The 21,917-nt window shown below is 54.6% G+C and overlaps 1 protein-coding gene across 5 annotated transcripts in view; it reads right to left on the bottom strand.

The window, feature by feature from the left end:
* Positions 1 to 21,917, bottom strand: part of CDC42EP3 (CDC42 effector protein 3) — a 97,186-nt gene that overhangs the window by 3,928 nt on the left and 71,341 nt on the right. The window contains exons 1-3 of one of the 5 annotated variants that reach the window (XM_008254532.4): positions 19,913 to 20,208; positions 19,009 to 19,207; positions 17,001 to 17,093 (exon numbers count right to left, since the gene is read on the bottom strand). The exons of 1 other annotated variant lie outside the window; for it this stretch is intronic. The gene's annotated coding sequence lies outside the window, so the exon portion shown is untranslated. Of the gene's footprint in view, positions 1 to 17,000; positions 17,094 to 19,008; positions 19,208 to 19,912; positions 20,209 to 21,917 lie in introns of those variants that run through there. 3 more of the 5 variants (XM_008254534.4, XM_008254533.4, XM_008254529.4) reach the window with 3 other exon arrangements.

The following is a 21,917-nucleotide window of genomic DNA, read 5'->3' as shown; positions in this document are numbered from 1 at the left end:
AAGATGCCAAACATGACAGGCTCATGGGGCCGGATTCCCCTAAGTTTATGGAGCTCTAATTTGGGTCTTGAGGCAAGAACACAGGTTGCAGCTTCCGGTGTTTCCACAGAACTCCCTTCTGATGGAAGTGCACAGCACACGGTCCCAGCCCAGGGCCCCCGGTGCTGCCGGCAGGAGTGGCCGGGGCACTGAGGCCGCAGGAGGAACAGCTGCCCTGGGTTGCACGGCCAGGAAGGCAGCTGCCGTGGCAGTGTGTTGTTCCAGGGCCTGCGAGGGCTGCCTGTGGTCAGCTGGCGCAGCCAGGGTTATGCAAGGCCGGGACCCAGAGCAGGGTGGCCCAAACTAGTGAAAGAGAATCGCCCAGAGCTTCAGCCAGGGAGCAGGGCTGTGCCCCTCCATGGGCATCACTCACAGCTTCCCTTTCATTGAACAAGGATCTGGGACAGTGTGGAGGAGGGGGAGGAAGCGCTTCTGTACTCCCAGTCCTCCTGGCTGGGCACCGCAGGCAACAAGTCCCCGCAGGGCTGGCCTGGGGGAAGCTGGGTTTTAGGTCAGTGGCTGGAGACAAATGCTGGAGGGAAGCGGCAAAAGATAAAGTGCAGAAAGAGTGGGGGAGGGGTGACGTGGGGAGGGTGGGAAGACTGGAAAGGACGTCTTCAAAGCATTTTTTCTTTCTGTAAATATTTACGCAGCATTTACTCCATGACAACAATGTAGGATCCTAGGACTTTCACACAGCAACACTGACTGAATTCCTACTTTGTGTCAGTTCTGAGAACTTGCACATATACTGTTTCAAAAAGGGGGTCGGGGAGCAAAAACGTCAGTCTTGGAGCTTGTAAGGGGTGGATGCTGGTGGTGTTGGAAGTATCTGGAAGCTGACCCCTTCCCTCTGTCTTATCTGTGATCTCTCTTGCTCCAGCTCCTGCGCATGCTTGATCCCACCAGAGGCAATGCTACTTCCCCTCTGCTTCCGGAGTATTCTGGGCTCATCAACCAATGGATGTCCAAGCAGTGCTATCAGTTTCCCCTGTCCAGGCTGACATTTAAACAATTTTTCCCCCTTTTATTTCAAAGGCCAGAGAGACCTTCCATCCTGTGGTTCACTGTCCCAAATGCCTGCCAACAGCCAGGGCTGGGCCAGGCCAAAGCCAGAAGCTCCCTCCAGGTCTCCCATGTGGGTGGCAGAGACTCAAGTTCATGAGCCATCACCTTGCTGCCTGCCAGGCTGCAGCATTCTGGCAAGAAACTGGAATCAGAAGTGGAGGAGCCAGGACTCAAACCAGGTACTCCAGCACGAGACGCAGGCATGCCAGGTGACAACTTCTCCGCTGCACCTGCTACCCCACTGCTCGCTCTTCTCCGCTACCGCTGGTGCAGAAAGCGATGGGGTGGTTCCTTCAGGGCAAAATGTATTTGGTTCTGGAGAGGGTATGCGTGTCTCCTGGGAGCCAGCAGCACTTAACACGACCGTAAATACTGAGAGCTTTTGGTGTTGCTGGGCACTGTTCCAACCTCCCCCACCCCCCCAAGAACCCATGAGGCTGCTACTGTTAATGCCTGAACATCCCCACTCCAGGAACAAGTCACTGCTGAGGGCACAGAGGTGGAGTCCCTCTGCCAAGGCTGCACAGCTACCAAGCACTCAGCCTGATGGCTGGGCTCTGGAGTTAGCACTGGCCCTGGGAATTGTCAGCCCTCCATTAGTAAAGGGGGCACATTACAAAGCCTGTTTAAGACACAGCTGTGTGGGGCCAGAGCTGTGGCATAGTGGGTAAGGCTGATGCCTGTGGCACTGGTATCCCATATGGGCACCAGTTAAAGTCTCGGCTGTTCCACTTCCAATCCAGCTCCCTGCTGATGGCCTGGGAAAGCAGTGGAAGATGGCCCAAGTCCTTAGGCCCCTGCACCCATGTGAGAGACCAGCAAGAAGCTCTTGGCTTCAGCCTGGCCCAGCCCCAGTCTTTGTGGCTATTTGGGAAATGAACCAGCAGATAGAAGATCTCTCTGTAACTCTACATTTCTTTAAAAAAAAAAAAAAAAAAAAAGTTTCAATGCTCTGGGTTGGTGAGGGTGGGCAATAGGTCCTGTGTACACTGATGATGGAAGGCAGTATAGAAATAATCAGAACTAGCTCTTTGTCCCCAGATTCCACTTCAAGAGAAATATCCAGGGCCCAGCACTGTGGCTCAGCAGGTTAAAGCCCAGGCCTGCAGCACCGGCATCCTATATGGGCACCAGTTTGAGTCCCAGCTGCTCCACTTCCAATCTAGCTGCCTGCTGATGGCTTGGCCCAAGTGCTTGGGCTCCTGTACCTGTGTGGGAGACCGGAGGAAGCTCTCAGCTCCGGATTGGTTCAGTTCTGGCCGTTGTGACCATTTGGGGAGTGAACCAGTGGATGGAAGACCTCTTTCTCTATCTACCTGTGTTTTTCAAATAAATAAAAATCTTAAAAATCTATCCAACCCATGCATATGGGAAATACTGCACAAAGTTGTTGAAACCAGCAATTTATATTGGCCAACAGTTGGAAACGACGCAGTTGTCCACCTAGTAAAGACTGGGTGAATGAATTAAGGTGTACCCATACAAACAAATGCTATACAGGTCTCTAAGAGGAGAGAACAACTTTTAAAATGCTCAATGGACAGCATGCCAAAGATACCCATCTTCAGTATAGAAGAGAGAGTTGCACAAGTGTGGCAGCATAGTTGACTGGGACTGCAAGTCTATAAAACCTTTAGAAGCACGCCTAATTAACAAATACACAGGGCTCCGAATGCTTTTTATGAGCGCCAACATTTTGCCTGGTACTTTGGTCCTGTGAGTTACTGAGCACAACGCCGCCATTTCTAGAGCAAAACGTGGTTCAAGAGCAAAGTCCAGGATGGTGGTGTGTGGACAGGAAGACCTCCCAAAGGGGCCTCGCCTCGCCTCGGTTTTGGCAAAATGGACATAAATACATACTCCCGCGTCAGTGTGTGTTCTCTGCGGGAGGGGCAGCCTTGGTGTGTAACTTGCAGAATGGAAAGGACTGCGGCAGGAGCGCACAGGGTGCTGGGTAATAGCTGGGAGGAGGGGCGCCCCAGGGAGGGAGGGAGGGAGGGAGGGCAGGCAGTGTGCAGCTCCTGGTCTGGGAGGCGGGTGGTGACACCGAAGATATTTTAGGACCTCACGGTCCTGCTGCATACCACGACCCAAAACCCGGACCCTCCTTGGTCTCTCAGACTGCCGGCGGCTGACCAACGCGGAAGCAGAGCAAAAAATGGAGCAAGAGTCGTGGGGCCACCAAGGGCTTTGTCCTGTGCCTGGTGGGAGGAGAGAAAGGGGAGGAGCTAGGAGTGAAAGACTGGCCTGCAACTGGGCACCTGGGCGCTCCACGAGCCATGGGAAGAGCATCTACTGCTCTGTGTAGCCTTCAGGACTCCCCCGGCAGCGTGAGCTAGCCAGGGCCTGGTCACCACGCCTCTCCAGATCCGCAAAAGGCAAACAGGTCCCTCTGTGTAGCTCCTCCTCAAAAACCCTCCCTTTGACCCTAAAGTCTGGACACCTCCCCCACCCACCCCCGAGACTGCTGAGCCCTTTCACTTGGTTCCTGGATCACAGCTTGTTCCTCTTCCAGCCACCTTAGATGACATCAGAGATAATATTCCCCTGGGAAATTACATTTGTTTGAAAAAAATGCTGCAGCCTTGCTGGGCACTGGAAACCTTTGCCCACAAAGGGTCCAAGTTCTCCTGTCGGCACCTGGCGCCTTTCTCAAGATGAGCAGGAGCCCCGCAGACCGAGGTGGGTGGAGTCCAGCTGCGAGTGGACGCTCCCACTCGCAGGTGTTGGGAAACCCAGAGCCTCGAGACCCCAGAGGAGCTGAGGAAGGGAAAGCCGGGATCTGATAAAAAGGCACTCGGCTCCCTCGTTCTGATTGATGCCAGCGTAAGTGACAGTAACAGAAATAATCCCCACAGTAATGGAGGAAAAACTAAAACACCCGGTGTAGCCCTCTGCTAATTTCCTTATCTTTTGGGCAGAGTGAGGCAGAGAATACCAAAACAGGGCAGAGCCAGGAGGCGGGAAAAAGCAAGAGGTTACACCAGACAGACAGAAAACTCAGTTCCTGAATCACTCAGAGCTGACTGTACTGGCAACTCACAGGGCTCTGAGAAGAACAAAGAGGTTGGGATTAAAACAAATTCTGTTTATTTTAAGAAAGGAATGCTTGGTTTGTCTACTAATTGTTTTTAGATTAATTCTTAGTGTGCAGAAAGGGTACAAGAATTTCTTGCAGGCTGCAATGTTAATTTCAAACACACACATATAAAAACGGGGGCAGTCAGGGGAGGGGGTGCTACTGTCAGAGCCCTCGGTGGCCTTTGCCCTCCTGCTTGCAGGCAGCCTGGGCCCGACACCCCCGCGAGGACATCCCAGCTTCTGATCACTTTCACTTGGCCTCGGCAGCTATCTGTGTGCCCTTCCTCCCAGCACCGTCCACACCCCAAGCCAAAACAGTAACTTAGTCCATACCTGAACCAGCAGTTCTAGGGAGGCCCCCGACTCGTCCAAGGACGCCAGCGCTGCCCCAGCCCCAGCCCTCCTTGTTTCGGGTCTTGCCCTCTGCTGCCAGCCAGGAGAAGGCAGTAACCCCACTGTGCTAAGCTCTGAGAACACGGTGTGTGACCCCTGACACCATCCTTTAGCAGGGATAAAGGCTATCAGGGACATGTTCCTACACGCTCAGAGTAAGGTAACCAGTGAGAAGCCGAAGGAACAGAGCAGCTTACAGAAAACTAATCTTCAGGGATCTGGAGGAATCGTTTAATTGTGATGGGAAAGGGATTATTATTAACTTGTTCTGGGAGGCCCAAGGGCTCCCAAGCAGAAACTACAAGGAAAGAGATCCAGGTTTCTGGAGAGGTGGCCTGGGTTGCCCTGGGGAGGGGGAGGAGCCCCAGGAGAGCCTCCCTGATTGGGGGCGGGGGGGGGGGCGGTCTTGCTCTTTCCAGTCTGCTGTATGGGAACACTGTCACTGCTAATGTCCTTATGGTCCCGTTCGTGTTCCCCTTTCAGCCTTCTAAATGACCGGCCAGCCTTTGCAATGAGAAACACTCAAAGATGAGGCCGACGTGGGTGGCCGTGCCCATGCTTTTGCAGACCTCTGCAGGAAGACTTCTCCAAGTCAGACAAGGAGGTTTTCAATTCAAGGAGGGGAAAAGATCACAGCATTGAAATCTCAACACGGAACCTAAATGAAAATCTGAGACAAAGATCCATGCAACCAGAGCCCAACCGTGCTGGGGACCAGGGTGGGAGGGATTCTTTTCATATTTTTAGCGTTTCGCTCCAGCCATCTGAGAAGATAAGACAGCCGTTCTATTTCTGGACTCACATGCTCTCCCCCAGGTCGCTACTGAGGACCTGGCTCTGTGATGCAAGACTGGGAAGCCCCACTCGCTGGGTTCAGTGAAGTACGTGAACCTGGAGGGAACCAGCAGGCTGCAGTCTGTAACCCACGCAGAAGGTCTGATCCGCCTCACCTTCAGCTATTTATAAACGGACTCCTCGGTTTAGGAATAGCTGGAGCTTAATTCCCGTTCCTTTTACAGCCCTGGTGGTACAAGATCCACAGACAGCATGCGGGCGCCTCACTGCTCATTAGCGTTCACTCCTCACGTTTATGGGATCTAATTGTACCACGTGAAAGATCTTTTAGGAGCCGAGATCGGATGACAGAAACAGCACCAAGGCTGCTCTTCTGAAGACAGGCCATTAGGGCCTTTTTCTCTCTAAAAACAAGTGAATGGGGAGGGCCCAGAATGGCCACTGATCCCTGACAGTCACAACAAGGCAGACGGAGGGCAGGTTCTGTCATGCCTCGTCCAGCTGTCGTTGCTAGCTGTACAGGGGACAGCCTCGGGGCTCGTCACAAGCGCTCAGACAGGCTCTCTAGATAGGTAGGCAGGAGTCCAAGGAGGCTCTGGCCGTGAGCTGCTCGCATACTTTCACAGTTAGTGGACCCAGCCTGCTCTGCGATGCTCGAAGGCCATTATCAACAGGGGAGGGAAACGTGGCCCTTAGGTTTGCAGCCATACTGAGCCAGGAGATTCATTCTCAGTTCTGCTCAGAAGCACGGAACCTGTGCTGCTGCTTCGCTGCTTGTGAAACAACTGCTATCTCCCTTGCATATGTACAGTCATGTGTCATCGAAAAATATTAAAGAAAGAAAAAAGCTTCCTATTTAAGGCAGCAAGTGTTCTACATGAAACTCCCGTGCTGGCAGCAGTAACCTCCAGTGAGCCGAAATAACAAGCTGACAGGTGCCAGAATTCAAATCATAGTGATTTCACCCCTACAACTCCAGGCAGCCAAGTTCCTAGTCCTTTGTCTTCAAATTTAGGTCCTTTGGCCCTCCTGTTCTGATGGGAGTGGAGCAACAGATACGGGGTTTTCATGCTCTTCTTCCTCCGTGCCAGGGCTCTCCGCACTCCTCCAAGGTGAGCTGACGCATGTCCCTCCTGCGTCACAGCAGTACTGGGGGCATGCGGAAGGCAGCGCTGGCCATTCTGTTCTCAGCCCCGCCACGGCAGACTCCCTGTGCATGCCTGTCATAGAACGTCCATAGAGGCCGGCGCTGTGGCACAGCTGGTAACGCTACCCCATGCCATGCTGCCATCCCATATGGGCACTGGCTGAGTCCCGACTTCTCCACTCCCAGTCCAGCTCCCTGCTAATGTGCCTGGGAAAGGGGCAGAAAATGGCCCAAGTCGTTGGGCCCCTGCACGCGTGTGGGAGACCCAGAAGGAGCTCCTGGCTCTGGCCTGTCCCAGCCCTGGCTGTTGCAACCGTTTAGGGAGTGAAGCAGAGGATGCAAGAGCTCTCTGTCTTTCCCTCTTTCAAATAAATAAATCTTTATGCATATGAGGAAAAAACAAAGAAGGGATTGCTCGACGTTTCCACCAACTTTTTGAAGCCCCCTCACATTTGCTGAATGAATGAATGAATGAACTCTTTCTAGGCGGCTGAGAGCTCTTCTGTGAGCATGAGCTGGGTCTCATTCATCTTTCTGCCTCTCACCACACAAGGCACACAGCAAGCCTGAAGTTGTCAGGTGTTGCACCCATGACCCCTGCTAGGCCTCCCGCCGTGAGAGGTGCACTGGCTGGCTCCCGGAACCTCGGCCCAAGTCTGCAGGGGCCCTGCAGCAAGTGACAGATTAGGGCCTGGTGCTCCCAGGAACTTACACCCGCAAAGGTCCCTGACACGTGCGTGCTGGCTGGGCGCACGAAGCCCCCGTGTCAGGCACAGCAGCCAAAATGCGGAGGGGTAAGGCTCTCAGCCCCCGCGGTACTGCTGGCCCTGCCAACCTGAAGACCGACTGCATCCAGAGGAAACGATGCACAAGATCCCCACCCCAGCCAGAGGGCAGGGACCCCAGCCTGACCTTGTCAGAAACCAGGAACGAATAAGGGACCCGAGACACCAGCCCCTCCAGCTCTGATTCACGAGCACTTTAACATATTTGCTATTGTCAGAAAGGGTCTCAAAAAAATGAGTAAGTAAAACATGTGTTGACCTTTTGGTCAATGACAAAAAAATTAAAATGTTAAAATAATGAAGCCTCCGAGCCTCCGAGGGGAGGAAAACAAACTTCCTGTTCTTAGACAACAGGGCTAAGTGCCGCGAATTCTTTCCCCAGAGGAAGCACGTGCATGGGCGCTGTACAACCACACCGCTCTCACCAGGGACAATAGTTCCCCTCCTCCCTGTTGACATTCCACTTCCCTCCCAGCGTCCGGAAGCCCAGCGCCCTGTGTCCCTGGCGTGGAACGGCCGACCTCCCACCTTCGCACGGTCAACCGCTGCTCCTCACATCCCGAGACCTGCTTTCGAGTCGCTTCCTGCCTAGCAGAGTCTCCTCTAACTCACCTCACGCCATCCGGCCTCGGTGCGGCTGAGCTGGGCCCGCCTGGGACTGACACGATGCGATTTGCTATCTTCCTGCATCCGGGTTTTGTGATGGACCTCTGCAGGTAAGTGGACTTCACCCTCCAGATGCCAGCGGCAATGCCTGGCAGTGTGTTTGACTCCCACGGTGATGGGGAGGCCATGTGTGTGCTATGGCACCTGGCAAGTCCAGGCCAGAGATGCTCCTGAATAACCTGCGACACACACCACAACCTCCCCCAGATAAAGAATCCCCCGGCCTCATGTTTCGGTAGTACTGAGGTTGAAAAACCCCAGCAGAGCTGCTTCTGCACCACAAGCTCCGAGCTGAACAGCGTGATAGAGACTGTATGTGGTCTGAGAGTCTAAAATACTACCGAGCCCTTCCAGAACAAGTTGGAAGCCTGTCTTACAGGGGCAGTTGCCATGTGTCCCCCACCCTCCTCCGCAGGCGCCCTGAACGTGGCTTCAACAACCACCCCTCACGCTAGCTTCCGAACAGCATCCTCCGCCCTCACCTACCTACGGAAGTCTAGACCTGCGCAACTCGAAGTGCGCCCAGGAACCCGGGCCAGTCCACGGCAATGCAGGTCAAAGAATGGAAGAGAAAAGCTCCCAGGGACTCTGGCATCGCCTTAGCGACCAAGGATGTGACAGGTGCTTTTGCAGCTGAGAGCTCAGGCAGTCATGCCCTGTCAACCTGCCTGGGGGTCGTGCGTGGCTCACACCGGGTGCTCACCGCGCACAGCTGCACCACTGCGCGAGGGACACTGACATGAACAGAGTTGGCGGTTCTCTCCAGACAGTTTGAGAAGCGCTCCTCTCCCTCCCTGTCGTCTTCTCCATGTGGCTCCCTGCTTCAGACACTCCCGTTCAATCTGTCCCAGACGGATTCTGCCCTCTTTCTCCCCCCCTGCCTGGCCAAGTCATCTGCCTCCCGTCATTCTCTGGGTGACCGGCAGGAATCCATCCAAATCCAAGACCCGGTTGACACCCCAGCACCTCCTCCTGCCTCATTTTCCACAGCAAGTCCCATCGACCTCGCATGGAGTCTGGGAGTCTGCCTGTCCACCCTCACTGCCTTAGCCTTGCTTCTGGCCTGCCCCGTCTTTCTCTGTCCCTACCTGCCTCCCTCCTCCCATCCACACCAAATGCAGTCACCTAGATTCTACCTGAAACCTTGTCCCTCTCCACTTAGACAGCTTGTAAGCCCCACCCCACCCCGCAATCTGGGAAACCTGCCCAAACCTGAAGCCCATTTCCTGCCACCTCCCCAAGGCCTCTTAAGCTCCCCAAAGCACCCCATGGATGCCTCAAACCTATGAACTCTCAGTCATACTGGCCTCACTGCTTGCTGGACAGTCTCCCCACAAGGTGACCACCTAGCTGGCCTGACTCAGGGTAGGTACTGAATAAATGTTTGTTGAATGAACAAGTGAGAAAGCTTGGAAGAGACGGCTGCAACTCTCTCCCTCTTCAACCCTGCCTGTCCTGAAAAGGTGAGACGGAGTCTTCCTATGACTCCTACGAGAAAACAAGCCAACCATTTCACACTGAACATTTCCTCGTGGTAGAGGCTTTCTTGTTTTTTCCATCTGTGAGACATCTTAACCCTCCTTTGTCCACGAAGGGCAAGAATCTACCAGTGTATGCACACAGCCAGAGCGCTTCTACAGGATGGAACAGATCTTTGGGATTAGTGCAAATATTTGAGGACATGCTGCATGAAAGGGAAACCACTCCTATCCGTGACTGCAGGACGCAAACAGTGTCTCAGGGAAAATCCGACAACACAGTTCCCCAAATTCAGACCTGCTGGTTATATTTAAGTCAAACTCAAAGAATGAGGCTGTGGAGAAAAAAAAAAAAAAAGAGCCTGCTCTCCTGACCTCTCCTCCTAAAAGGATAGAAATTAAGGGGAAACCTGGCTTATGTGGCCTAAAAGGTAGAAGGAGACCTCCAGACGCTACAATGAACATCCTACACCAAAAGGTGCTTTTGAACATCAGTGTGTAACTGGCAAAGATGCTTGGGAAAAAAACTGCCAAACTGCCTACCGAAGAAACCACACCCAACCACGCGTACGGCCTGGGCCAGTAGAGCAGCCATCACACTGCTCTTTCAGGTCTGGGGGGCGTGGGGAGGTGGTAGAACACCCCTGGCATACCTGGGTGCCCATTCTTGCCCAAGTAAAATGGACACTGATAATCTCAAATATGGTTAACTCACTGGTGGTCAGAAGGGCTGAACATGCAACTCTTCCACGAGCGGGTTATGCAAACACACGGCACCATCTTTATTCCACATGGACATCCAGGATGCCTACTGAAATGCAACCCTAATGGCCAAGATAGCCACTTCTATCTCCTCCCTCAGAGTTTTCTGTACCAGTCACCAGTAAAATGGCGGCAGATGGGGTCGAAATGGTTCGTGCTTGCCCCAGAGGGATTCCCACTCCCAGCCAGATGGAGGGCAGTTCCCGACAGGCACCTGTATAACCATCTCCAGGTGCGGTGTCACCAGGACCCCCCGTGACTGTCACCAGGCAGATAAAGGTGGCATTTTAATACCTAAGCGGGATTTCTTATAGCCCTGGTGAAAACACAAAGCAACCTAACATTTTTCTCTAACAGAGTCTCTGGTGATCCACTGTACCTTATGATATCTGAGGAAAAAAAATCTACTGAATGCCATTCAAGGTTCATGTTAAGTTTTTATGGAATAGCAAGCTGAAACTTTTTGCTTCTGTCTTGAGGGACAGGGCCTTGAACTGGCGGCACTGGGAGCTGCAGGATCCGGAGGCAGCCGGGGGCAGGCACAAGACACCCGGCCAAGGCAAGCGGAAGCCCGAGCGGAGCAATGCATGGGAGTCCAGTCTCCCAGGGCCTGAGGACTAAAAACACCCTAAGGTCCTGCTAACACTTTCCTCCTTTTGATCGTGGACCCACGTTCTAGAACATTTGGAAAACTATGCACCCAGTTCAAAAAAAAAAAAAAAAAAAAGGCACATAAGCCGCTGACTTGAATTCAGAAAAGAGACAATGATCAGTGATTTTTTGTCACGTCTCTCTTCAGTAAAATTTTGATTTTGCGCACTTAGGAACTGCATGTTCCACGAGCACGGGGTGCCTCACTGCGTCTGGACCTCTGTGACGGGCAGCGGCTTGGGGAGACCATGCGTCACCCGCTGAGGTTAGCAAAGCAGTAAAAGCCTCTGGATAGGCCCCCCTGACCTGAAAGACACAGCACACGCTCTCATCAAATCTGTGGGTGACATGAAACCCAGACTAAGTGCCACGGGCAAACTGGGGACCAAAACTACACAGGCAAAGTCAAGGCGGGCAGGATGAAATCCACAGGAGTAAATGGAATCAGGGAAGCGTATGAAGCCTGGCGTTTGGGTTAGCATGACTTACTTAATCCCCCAAGTGCCGACCAGGGCAGGATCTGGCCCACAGCTCCTATAAAAATGGACCCAGGCACTCAGCTCCCCATCCTCTTACTGGGAGCCAACAGTGTGAGCAGATGGCTGAAGGGTGCGGGCGTCTGAGGGAGAGAGAGAGGATGGACCCCACCAGCAGGAGGCCTTCCTACGTCCTGCTTAGCTCGGACCCTGTCTGGGAATCCCATCTTCAAAGGGGCTCCGGGAAGCCCGTGCCCACAGGGGAAGGGCAGGTAGCTCCCATGGCGCCCCAGCTGCGGGCTGTGGGAGGGGAGGGAGCACTCGCAGGGGACTTGGGTGTCTTCTTTAAACACGCCAGGAGCCGCCAGGTGAGGGGAAGGAGCCACCTGCGGGTCCCAGGTAATGAACCAGGCATGTGATTTAAGGTTCCCAGGTAGGCTGTGAGGGCTTGATGAGGACGAAGCCCGCAGCAGCGAGCGCCCAGTGCAGAACGGGTGCAAGAGAGAGGCCCAAGCCAGGAAGTTTTCCATTGGGGGCTGGAAGGGAGGGCGATGGGCATCCCTGCCCTGGGAGAGGGTGCAGATCCCCTGTGTGTACAGGTCAGCTCCACACACACCCCGGTGACAGCACACATGGCCTAGTGCGCCCCATCTGTGTACATTCAGTATTAAAGGCACACAGTATGTTAGGACCGTGGGTCTTGACCCCGTGTTCTGCTTGCCCTGGAACCCTCAGGGCTCTAGGAAGGCATCCCTGGAACAGTGGCAAATGGAAGGGGGACTGGAAAGAAAGGCCAAGCCCTCTCCTCTCCAGCCAAAAAAATTACGTTAGCATCTGCTCGTGTATGGGGCTTACAGTTTTCTTTTTTTCCCTTGCCTACAAAAACATGTTCAAAAGCGCACTGCACCGAGCGAGCCGTCATGCTCAGTGTCGCTTAAATTCTTAGGGCCTGTTTCATGCCAGAATGCGAATGGGGTTGAGATAAGCTCCCCTCCGACTGTGAAACGCCAGCGTCCGTAATTCTAACATTACTTGCAGGAACATCTAGCTTCTAGGGAATTTCAAGGGAGGAAGGTCTCATTTTTAATACAAGGCTATCTTTACAATCAAACATCTTTTTACCAGCTTACACAAATGTCATCATTCCTTCTCACCCTCCCTGGAGTTAAGGGTTCCAAGCAATGCCAGCGAGTCCCTCTGGGAGCCTCAGTTTGCTCATCTGTAAAGTGGCAACAGCACCGGTAGGCGTCATCTTGGGAGCATAGAACAGAAAGTGCTTGGCAAGGCCCTGGTGAGCAATGAGCCCAAATCAGTGCCAGGGGTGACTAGTACTGCCCATTGCTCCAACAACCAGAGCTGCGGGAGGAGTCAGAGGGGCTGCAAGCGCACAGTGGGGAACTCTTTGCACTCTTGGGATCTTGCCACCTGACTTTTTTTTTTTATTTGACAGGTAGAGTTACAGACAGTGAGAGACAGAGAGACAGAGAGAAAGGTCTTCCTTCTATTGGTTCACTCCCCAAATGGCTGCTATGGCTAGTGCTGCGCCGATCCGAAGGCAGGAGCCAGGTGCTTCTCCTGGTCTCCCATGGGGTGCAGGGCCCAAGCACTTGGGCCATCCTCCACTGCACTCCCGGGCCACAGCAGAGAGCTGGCCTGGAAGAGGAGCAACCGGGACTAGAACCCAGCGCCCATATGGGATGCTGGCGCTGTAGGCGCCAAGTGAGCCACGGTGCCAGCCCCACCACCTGACTGTTTTCAATGGAGCATGAAAAACTCCCAAATGTCTTGGTGCCAACAGCCTAACTCCCCATTCTGAGAGGGAAAAGAAAAACAAAAGACAAAACTGGAATACGAAAGAAGCCTGTCTTACTGCAGCGCAGCACCAGGGATCCGTCTGCAGCGTGCTCGCCAGGCCGGCAGGAGAAGCACTCCTACCCTCCCCAGTCCATCCCCGACCCCCAAGGGACCTGGAGCAAAATCTACCCCTCAGCAACGGCTTCCACTAGACTTCACGGGGCCAAGACGCTTCACAGTAAGGCCACCTGAAAGAAAGAAACGTGTCCAGCTTGCTGCGATGACAGACACACAGGGAGCTGGGTGGCTCCCAGTGAGAAGCTGGCTTCCAGGTGCGTCACCAAGCCCCTCCATTTATTCAATAACAAACATCTCTGAAGCGCCAGGCCATGTTTTAGGAAGTTAAGGTCACAGTGGTGGTGCACTCGAAGGTGGGCCCAGATGATCAATACATCCACTAATAAATAAGTGGCTTGCACGGTCATGGCCAGTGAGAGGTCTAGGGCAGCCTCAGCAGGTGCAACAACTCTTCTCCTGTGCTCTCTTGGACACAAGAACGCTTTGGTGCAGGTTGCCATGGTCCAGCCAGAAGACCTGAGAAGATGGGGGTGGGGGGAGGCTGGACCAGTTTCCACAGTAACCTTGGGAGATCCGCCCTGAGACTTAGGTAGCACTTCCTCAGTAAGTCCTATTGTAAAAGATATATGGTGAGATACACTAGGTTCACTTCAAGGAGCTGAGAGTCGAATTAGGCAGCTACAGGGTGAACAAATGAGCACTTAAAATGCAGTCACGTCTGGCCTAATGGTTAAGAAGCCACTGGATGCCCACATCCTATCCTGGAATGCCTGGGTGCAAGCCCTGGCTCTGCTCCTGAATCCAGCTCCTTGCTAATAATTAGCACCCTGGGAGAGAGCAGTGAGGCCCCCATACTCAGGTCCCTGCCCTGCCACCCACAAGAGATCAGGATTGAGTTCCAGCGTGGCCCAGCCCCAGCCACTGTGGCATCTGGGGAATGAAGCAATAGATGGGCGCTTTCTGTCCCATTGCCTCCTGAGTAACAAAATTAGTAACATTTAATAATGGTTATGGTAGAAGGCATAGGCACTATGGCAACACTTCAAATGAGGAAGAGGAGGCAGAATTCCAGGAGCCAGAGACCAGCACTGCCTCCCCTGCCCCCAGGCTCTGAGACAAGGGCAGGACAGGGGCCTGGGGAAGGGGAGCCAGTCACCTTGGAACAGGCTCACCGCCTGGGCTCCTGCTGTGCTAACATCAATGTTTTAGGTCGGAACTGACCCTTGGCAAGAAAGTTTTCCAGAAAAATAAATAAAAAAGAAAAGAAACCAAACACATTCCGAAATGGCAAAGCCACATTTCACCCCCAAAGGCCTCTGCTTGTTTTAAAACGATGTGTAGCCTAAATGATGATGATGTATTTGAACAGAACGGGTCTTTCTCAAGTAAACGCACGACAGCAGTCCATCATGGGCGCGAGGTATCTACAAATATGATCTCAAGTTGTCACCTGAACGTGACGGATTCCCACACGTGTAAGCTGCCTTGGAAGTTCCCTGCCCTCTGTGTCTGCTCTGGCTGCCTCATGGTCCCAAAGTGCCATCAGCAAGATGGCTTGGCTACTAGGTGTCTCTCATCCCAGCTCACCGCGTCCCAGACAGAATCTGAGATCTAGAGCCAGGTGCCTCGCGTCAGACACGAGAAAGACTGAGAGGTCAGAGCCGAGACCAGACCCTCGTTCTCCCACCTCTAGTCCGTCCCCATCTTCCCACTGACTCCCATCCAACAGCAGACCAATGGGCGCTCGCTGCCTCTCAGAAGCTGTGTCTTCACTGCTCCATCCCCACGGGCCCGTGTTCTCCCGGCCGCCCACGGGCTCCTGCAGCTCTGCCAGGCGTACTGGGGCGTGTGGCTTCTGCCCATGGCTCAACATTTTCCAGACTGTGTGTGCAGCGCCACGTGAGAAACTCCGGACACTGCCTCCTTGTTGGAGGTGCACACACACCAGACACAGCTGATGCTCTGCAAAGTCCTACCGAAACGCACCTTCATCAGACTCCTTCCCGACCCCCGTCCAGGGCTCACTGTGCCCCAGGTGCCGCCCTACCGGCTAGTGGCAGGTGAATGACCCCGTTCTGAAGAACTAAGGGCGAGGAGGCTAACATTTCTCACACACACAACTCATTCCCAAGTCACTGACAATCTTCCTGCTTGTAATTTTCAACCTGGGATCGTAGGATTCTACCATGAATTCACGACTTAGGCCAGCAGTAAGGGCCAAGTAGACACTAGCTCGGAACTCATGGGCTTTCACACAGCTTGCTTTGCTATTTAGAAAGTGGCACCTTTTTAATGTCACTGGCATGCTTCACATTATAAAACTGGAGGATCAGTTCGGCGCTGTGGTGCAATGGGTAAAGCCGCAGCCTGCAGTGCCGGCATCTCACGTGGGCACTGGTTAGAGACCCGGCTGCTTCACTTCTGATCCAGCTCTCTGCTGTGGCCTGGGAAAGCAGAAGATGGCCCAAGTCCTTGGGCCCCTGCATGCATGTGGGAGACTTGGAAGAAGATCCTGACTACTGGATTCGAATCAGCCCTGCTCCTGCTGTTGCAGCCATCTGGGGAGTGAACCAGCAAATGGAGGACCTCTCTCTCTCACTCTCTGCTTCTCTGTAACTCTGCCTTTCAAATAAATAAATAAATCTTAAAAAAAAAAAAAAAAACTGAAGGATTAATTTGGTTTGCAGACTACTGAGGCCAAGGCAAGGCTTTTTTTTTTTCTTTTCTGTTTAAAGGAAAGAAACGTGCCTGACTATTGCTGGAGAACCGACAGCTTACTTATTCTGGTTTGTAGGGTGTTTTATTTTGTGTCTATTAAAGGGTGAGGGGCAGGAAAGAAAGACTCCAAATGGGGATGGACAGCTCCAAGGCTGTCACCCTAAGTTTTGAGGTCAGGGCAGGTATTTCCAGCAATGGCCAACCACAAGGCAGCGAGGCCAGCAGCGCCCAGGGTTGTCCGTGGTCTCCAGGCCTCCCCGCTCGCTCGCTCGCTCCCTTGCTCTCCCTCTCTTGCCCAGGAAGCTTATCTAACAGCGTGCAGGGCAAGCATGAACTGTGACAGACCCCAACTTCCGCATGAGCAGAGCCCAGCGCCTCCCGCCCCGCGTGCTCCTGGCTCTGCCCTTCCCTCAGCACCGGTGGCTGTGTCTACCGCACATGCGCCAGGACCAAAGGAATGTGGCACTGTAGACGTGATGCCCATCCAGACATGGGGACCAGACCCCACGTCCCCTGCCCTGTGCCAGCTGCATCGAGGACACTGTGCACCGGGAGCTCCACTTCATGCCTGCTGCGGCGTGACTTTCTTCCTCGTTCCAGAGGCCCCCACGTTTCCACCTGCTCAATCTCTTCGTTTGTGGTGTAAATTAAACACTAGCAGTGATCCAGTATGGAAAGCACTATCCGTAACACAAGGATGCACGTGCACTCCCCAGGCTGGCAGTGACTGCCATTTATCCTGTGGGTGGGGGGCTATGAGATATCGGGCAGGAGATGAAGTGAGTTCCTTGCTGGGAGTCAAAAGCCACAGCGAGAACCAGGTGTCATAGTTCCCCTGGCCCTCCGTCCTTGCCCAGGGATGTGGCGGTGGGGGGGTGGTATCTAGGAAACGGTCACACACAGACTTGAGTTAAAACCCTGATTCTGCTACTCACTTGGCACTGTGACCTTGGCCAGCTTACTACATCTCCCGGAGCCTGTGTTCTGATCTGGAACACAAGAGCAACTCGCCTATCTCCATCAAAGCAGAGCTATGAATATTCAATGAGCGGACCATGCAAACATGTACCTGGCCAGCACTCTTCCCTGCGCTGCGGCTCTGGGCGCCTTCCATCCTCGGTGTTACATCAGCATCCCCAGGAAGGCGCCCGGGCTAAGTGACCTGCCCAATGATTAAGGGACCAGAGTTAGCACAGGTGCCCAGGCCCTGGGACTCAGCAAGCTTTCTCAACATCATGGTTCTTCTAGCCCCCTAAAGCGCCCCTAATCGTCCTGTAGCTCCAGCCACTAGTGCATGCCCACACTGTTCTGTTAAACTACATGTTCACATTCCTTATCGTCTAACTTAGGACAAGTAATAGAACTAATCTGCCCTCAGTCTCTAGACCTGTAAAATGGGTATATTAACAGTTCCTCTTTCACGGAATGGTTGCTAGAAATAAAGGAATTAATTAAAGCAAGAGGCTGAGTGGCACAATTTATTGGCACCTAGGATGAGGTCCATATAGCAAGTACTTTGAACATCCAAAGTAAGCAACGAGGTGAAGCTATTAGGAGAATTCCTGGGCTTCCACACTCGGGAAAGGAGAGTTTGTGGCTGGATGAATCGACTTGTTTCAAACAGCTGTACTTGATGCCTGGCAAACATGCCGCATTTAAAAATAGACCTTTAGTTCTTAGAAGAAAAATAGGTCCACAGCATTTCGGTTAGAAAGAAATTAGGCTGGGCTTGAATGAAATCAGACTGAAGCCAACAGCCTCAATAACTTAAAAAAAAAAATACAAGAAAAGAAAGAAATCGAAGTGGTCTTCCTGGAGGTTTTCCGAGTTATGAACTGTATTCTACCCTCTGGATGAAGCTGTAGCTAACGGGCTGAACCTCCGGAGGTGATACAGGTTAAAGCTATGCTAGCCTCAATGCTGCTGAATACCAGAATTTTCTAAGTGGAAAGGAGCAGTTTTTGTGACTATGTTGGACATGAGACAAAACAGCACATTTAAAGGGGAAGCTGGAGGACAGACATACAAGGCAAACTGGCCTGTGGGAGCCCTTCTGCACCTACTGTCCTGGCTTTGCATTTAGGCGTTTGCACCACATTTAAATTTGCAATAAAGAGCAAAAAAAAAAAATGTGCAATGCTTATTACTCTAGCTGCCTCTCCACATTCTGCTGAGATACGAAACAGAACTGCTGCACTCAGCTGGAGGAAGAGGGAGCTGGTCTTATTTCAGGTCTCTAGTCCTGGGACCCATCCCCTCACTCTCCCGCAGACACCGCTGGAACACGAACTGTCAGGGTGCCTCCTCCCAGGTTCTTAGCTGTGAACCAAGGACTGCTGGCACCCCACTCAAGGGGTGCGGCCTACCGGGAAGCCTGCATTCTTCTGAGTGTCTTCACCAAGACCTTTCATCCACTCCTTGAATGTATCAGTGGCCTTTTTCTCGTTTCTTTCACACGTGATACTGCTTAACATTTCACAACCGCCCCCAACTTATTCCTGAGTGCTTAACCCTATTCTGAAAAGGGGTTGTAGTGCACACATGCGTGCACACACACACACACACACACCTGTGTAGCTTATTCTTAACTGCCCATAAGAGCTCATACAAATTACAGGTGCTATCAAAGAGAAGCTTTCTGGAACTATCCAGAAAACAAGCGGCACTCCCTGGTAGATGTAAGCTCTTTTCTAAGTTAGGACATTCCAGGTGTTGTTTAAATACACTTAGGACTCCCCCAGGACATCACTGTGGCTTCCTGGTCAGCTTTACTCTCCCTCTGCTGTTTAGAGAAAACTAGTAAAGCATGAACATCTGCTGCCCCTCCCCCCAATTCTTGCTCCTTCTTAAAAGGGGGCACCCCAAGAACCTCCAGGATGCTGTCAGGGCTGAGTCGGGGGTGGGGAGGGAATCCCTCCCTCCCTAACACATTCATCAGTCCCCACCCACCAGAGTCCCCCAGCCTTGGCTTCACACACCGTCAGCACCCACTCCCCCCAAAGACGGGGCTGCAGTCTCCTCCGGACATCCCCATTCCCGCCCTCCCTCCGTTTAATTCACTTTTTCCCCTTCCTTACCCAAAATGTAATTACTCCACTGTCAGCCTGGGCGGCACTCTGGGGCTTTTACTCCTTTCAACACAGCTGCGCTCCGGGCTTTGATGCTGCTGTTCAGGCAGCTTGTCCCAGCCACAGCCTGGCTCTCGGTACCGTAACATTCAAGTGCGTATTTATTTTTAAACTGACCTCTCCTGGACTGTACAGCATAAAGGCGGTCCTGCCAAAAAATATGCTACTTTCTATTTATAAGATGAAACACATGCCTCCCCAAATCGAGGGGGCGGGGGTGGAGGACGATCATTCTTAACAACAACAAAAAAAGAGCCCGGCCAGATCCATTCGTCCTCACTGTCGGATACGTCCACACACTTAGTTCAAGGTGGAGGTGGGGAGGGGAGAGACGAGGATCTTGTAAACGCTGCAGCACGAAATCAGAACGGCCAGCTCGGCAGGTTGGAGCCTGAGCTACAAGGTCCCCGGTCAGGGTCGCGGGGCGCAGGGCGCACGCGGCCGGCAGCGCCGCGGCGGAGCGGCTCCGGGCGCTCCCCGGGGGCCCTGGGCTCGGCCCACCACGAGGGGGGCGCGGCAGCCCCGTGCGGCTCGCGCTCGAATGCAGAACGGCACCGCGCGCCCAGAAGGCTTCTGTCAACAGCTCGCAGGGTGCAGCGCGGCCGCGCGGCCCCACCCTCAGGGAGATGGAGCGCCCTGCGTCCCCCGGCCATGCCAACCGACCCCCGCTCCCGGTTCGCAGTACCTCCCCTGGGTTCCTCGGGCCACCCGCTGGGAAGGCGAGGCCCTCGCTCGGGGTGCCCGCTCCCGCCGGGTCTCTAAATCCAACACCGGCGCACGCGCCGGCGGCCCCGGGCAGGACAGACCCACAGACAGGTAGGGCACGAGAGGCCCTAGACTGGTACCGACTTACCAGCAACCGCCGCGGATCCCAGCCGCTGCCTCGGGGCCGGGCGCCCCGCACCGACGCCTCCCGCGGGCGTCCGCCGCGCCCGCTCGTGCGCGCAGATCCAGCCGGAGGCGCGGCGCCTGCTCACTACGTTATCCTTTCGGAGCCGGCGTGAGGGCGCTCCAGGTCCACAGCCAGGTCTCTCGGGGCTGCCCCTCGCCCCCAGCCAGGGCCCTGCCCACCCGCCGGCGCCTAGGCCGCCTCGGAAGGTGCGAGCGAGACTGAGCGCGCCGCCGCCGGACGCGGGGACTGAACCTGCAGCGGGCGGGGCGGCGCGGGGCGGGGCCGGCGGCGCGGGGGGCGGGCCGGGGCGGGGCCGAGGGCGCAGGCGGCCGCGCGGACCCTGCCCGCCGCGGTACCTGTGCCCGGGCCGGGGGGTAGGGGTAGGGGCCGAGGCCGAGGGTGGGGGAGCGCGCGGGAGGGCGGGCGCGCGCGCGCGTGATCCCCGGCTGCGGGGTCGCCGGGCCCTGGGACAATGGGCGCTCGCCGTGAACTCCCTAGCGCCGCTCCCGAGAGATGCGGCTGCGCTCGCTCGGAGGGAGGAAAGAAAGAAAAGTCCTCACAAAGAAAGATCGCGGGACGCTCGGCTCCAAGGGGAACCCGGGGGTGCAGCCGGCCGGTGCGCGAGACAATGGCACTGGCACCCGCGCGGAGCCGCGTGCGCCCACCTCTCCGCGTGCCCAGCAGCCGACCCTCGTGGTGCGAGGCCACGGCCAAGCCGGACCACCTGACCGCGCCGAGGCTCCGCTGCCCGGCCACCGGCAGCCCGGGCTCTGGGTGGGGGAGGATGGGGATGGAGAAGGGGAGGGTCGCATTCTGTCAGTTTCTAGCTCGCTCCCCCAAGAAGCTGCCACCAAAACCCGGAGAGCGGATTTGGCGCCCTGGAGACGCCGGGGTCCCCCCGGCTTGAGCAAAGTGGCACGCGGAGAACCGCCGACGCTGCAGGTTTTTCCTGTCCAGGGGGAGGCGTTTCCTCTCCTTCGGCTCTGGCGAAGAGATTTGCTGGAAGCCGGAGCCAGCGGGTGGCGGCGGCCCCAGACGCCCGAGCGGGCGCAGGTGGCGCAGCTGCCGGGCCGGGAGTGTAAAATTCCGCCCGTGGCGGCACCTGCGCCCGCCGGTCATGCGGGCCCCGGCCGCGACGCGCCCCGCCCCTCCGCCCGCGGCCGACCGTGAACCCGGCTAATTAAGGTTAATTTTCCTAATCGCTCGCCGTCTCCTGCTCCTCGAGCCGTCTGTCCGGGGAAGAAGTGGGAGACAGGAAAGGGCGGCGTTTTCCGGCCGCGGAGGCCTGGGGAGGGGGCTGGGACCCCGGGGAGTAGGACCTGGCGGGCTGAGCCACTGCTCGGGGACTGTCAGGTTGTATGGAAATCCTGGCACAAAGCAGGGACCCTCCAGGAGGGCCTGGCTTTCCTGGAAGGTGTGCGCCTGAGGCCCTCGCTGCGTCGCCCCCTACCCGGGTCTGCGCGCGCTAAGCTGCATTGTCAGCCGCGGCTAAGGAGATGGTGACGCAGGAGAGGAAGCGGTCGCCACGGCTCTGCAAAGCGGAGTCCTTGGGCGGAGTGTGAACAGCCTCAGAGAAAATGCGAGTTGGCAGGTCACATGGCCACGAGGTTGGAAGTCAAATACCGAATTCTGGGGAAGCGATGTTAGAAACTTGACAAGCACAAACAGTCTCCGAAGATAAGAGACCCAGCGTCCATTCCTGTCTTCGAATGCCGGCTGCTCCGGTTTCTTTGGGCCAATACCTAATTCTACCCCACATTCCTGAGAATTTTACTTGGGGTTCATATTTCAAAATATATGTTCCCTTTGGCACTCATGTACATGTGTTACATATGAATGTACTGAAGAAACATTAAACGTTACTGCCTTACTTAGATAAAGGTATTTTTATAAATATGTATGCCTTGCTCTCATTACATATGGTATTTTTATAAGTACAAATAGTACGTGTATATATTTATACAAT

Source organism: Oryctolagus cuniculus, chromosome 2 (genome assembly GCF_964237555.1).
Source record: "Oryctolagus cuniculus chromosome 2, mOryCun1.1, whole genome shotgun sequence".
NCBI lineage: Eukaryota > Metazoa > Chordata > Mammalia > Lagomorpha > Leporidae > Oryctolagus > Oryctolagus cuniculus.
Note: the sequence above shows the minus strand (reverse complement) of the source record. Positions and strands in the feature narration are given on the sequence as shown.